The 2,583-nt window shown below is 41.2% G+C and overlaps 1 protein-coding gene across 1 annotated transcript in view; it reads left to right on the forward strand.

Annotated features, from left to right (window-relative positions):
- The window catches only part of NLRP14 (NLR family, pyrin domain containing 14), a 51,167-nt gene continuing 48,584 nt past the window's right edge, over positions 1-2,583 (forward strand). Inside the window, exon 1 of the mRNA XM_011954350.1 lies at positions 1-263. The gene's annotated coding sequence lies outside the window, so the exon portion shown is untranslated. The remainder of the gene's footprint in view (positions 264-2,583) is intronic.

Genomic DNA, 2,583 nt, shown 5'->3' on the forward strand with positions numbered 1-2,583 from the left:
GGGGAATGAGGCGAGGACGCACCGGCATTAATGGAATAGGAGTGCTACCAAAGCATTTAGGCCCCCGGGAAAGGGGGCGTGGCTGGAAACGGAGCGACTGGCTTCGGAGAATTCTGTGACCCTCACCGCCGCGACCCACCCCGAGGAAACGCTGGCAGGTCGCCTTTGGTTGGCAAGGCGTAGTTGTCCTCGCTGTCCCGCGCCCTCGGCGGAATGGGCACCCCACTAGCCCTGGCACTAGCTAGCATCGCTCTAAACTCGAAGTTAGAGCTTTTCAAATTCCGTCCTATTGTTGCCAGAGACCCTCTTCGTTCCTGGTCCAGTGAGGCTTTCCTCCCTCCTGCCTTCCTGGCAAATCCCAGGCTCCTCTGGAGACTCCAGGCAGAGAAGGGAAATGCACAGTGGAGCTGAAATGAAGCCATGAAAAGGAGCCCCTCCTCAGTGTCCTGGGACCACAGAGTTGCAAGAGCCTGTTCTGTTATTTACCCGAGTGTGTTATATTAGGAAATATTTTCACATCTTTGGGCCCTGTCCCTCAAACTTGGGCTTGATCAGTAATATTCAAACATTTTATTAGGCAAGGAACTTTGGGTAAGATAGTCATTAAAAGCAAGGGACTCCTTCGATTCTAATCTGGCAACACCACTTATGAGATCTTGGCTGGACTACCTAACCTTTAAGCATCAGCTTAATGGCGTAATATTGATAGCCAATAATAATAGTAACCATTTCACAGACTTGTTAGATTGAAATGAGTTAGTGTAATTTAAATGCCTAAACCAGCCCCTGGCACATAGGAAGTACTATGTGAACTGTATGTTTACAGTTTGATGTTTAGCAGGGATGGGTGGCCCAGCGCCTATCTGCTTGAATTCACCACACAATAAACACCTGCATTTTTTATGACTCTGGAGGCCACATTTTGAAAATTATTGGGCGTGGACCCTCCCTGGTTTGAGCATTCAGAGAGTATAGCATAGCATTTTAAAAATGTGAGCTTTGTTGTCTGACGGAACTGACGTTAAAAGCTATCAATCATTGTTATCCACTAGGTGGTGTTGAGCAGATTGTTTAACCGCTCGCCCTTAAGTATTTTCACCTGTAAATTGCAACCTATTTAAAAAGCTACAATTGATAGTTGAATTACTGAATGCAGAGACACTGACCAGTAAGAAGGAACACTGGAAGTGGGCTGTTCTGCCACACTGCGTCCAACCTGAGAACCTGAACCTCAATGAACTAATCAAAATTAAAAGAAAAAAAAAGCTAAGAGGATCCAGTTTTCAGAGAAACAAGATGTGTATCTGAAGAAATATACCTGCTAAAGGGTAGAGGCCAATATGAATAGCGAAGATCACCAAGTATAGCATACACAAGACTTTTAGGAATGAATTCTACCAAGTTACAGTTTGGGGTTTAGCAGGGGTGGGCAGCCCAGAGCCTATCTGCCTCCATCCACCACACAATGAGCATCTGCATTTTTTATGACTCTGGAAGCTACATTTTGAAAATCATTGGTCATGGACCCTCCCTGGCTTGAACATGTGGAGACCCAAAGCACCATCTTTGATGGGGGTCCTGGGAGCAGTCACCAGATGCCTAGAGATGTACCCAGGGGAGGAGTGAAGAAACTGCCTTGCATGGGAAGAGAGGGATAGCGCAAGTTCCTAGTCCAAGATGTTGCAGATTCTTCATAGCAAATAATTGAAGAATCTAAGAATTCTATGCTTGAGGGCATAGAATTTTCCGTAATTTTGGTCAATGTCACATAACTAAGAACACAAATTAGAGTCAAGTCTGACAAGACAGCAAGGAATGTAGGGGCCAAGATCCTGATGAAAAGGGAATCTTTAAGCAGCCAACCTAAAACCTGGTGGTTTTCTCTTCAGACATTAGCAGAATTCTTAAGATGAACAGGGAAAGAAGATAAGAAGAAAACTGTTGAAGTGCACAGAAAATTTTCAGAGGTCTCATCACAGATCAGAGGAAATAAGAATTATAGTTCAAAACCCACCAAGAAAGAGATACCCAACTAGAATTCCTGGAAAGCAAAAGAATAAGTACAGAAGCAAACTGGCAATAAATAGAGATGGAGCTACAATTCAACTTTGAGTCAGCTCCATACATGACTGGATTGTTATTATCTGCCCCCTCTCTAACTGCCTATGAGAGGAACTCTCTCAGGAGGAATGTTATCATTCAGAACTACTACAATGTTTCATATACAATGTCTGATAATTCAACCAAAAATTATAAGGGCAGAAAAAAAGACAATAGAAACAAATTCATGGATGACTAAATTATTGAGCTAACAAATATATATTTAAACTTAATTGTGATTAATATGTTCAGTAATGGAGAAGAGTTGACAAGATCAGGAATTTTAATTGAAAATCAAATTTAAATTTTATGAATAAAAATAAAATTGAGAATGTAATAGATGTGTATGACAGCAGATCAGATCCACCAGAGAAAAAGAGGAAAGAATACAGATACCTAAATGAGAAGATAAAATTTTATATACACATATAAAATGTTAAATATGTGTTTAAATTTTAATTTTATATATATAAAATCTTAAAA

This window comes from Colobus angolensis, unplaced genomic scaffold, assembly GCF_000951035.1.
Source record: "Colobus angolensis palliatus isolate OR3802 unplaced genomic scaffold, Cang.pa_1.0 Scaffold381, whole genome shotgun sequence".
Lineage (NCBI taxonomy): Eukaryota > Metazoa > Chordata > Mammalia > Primates > Cercopithecidae > Colobus > Colobus angolensis.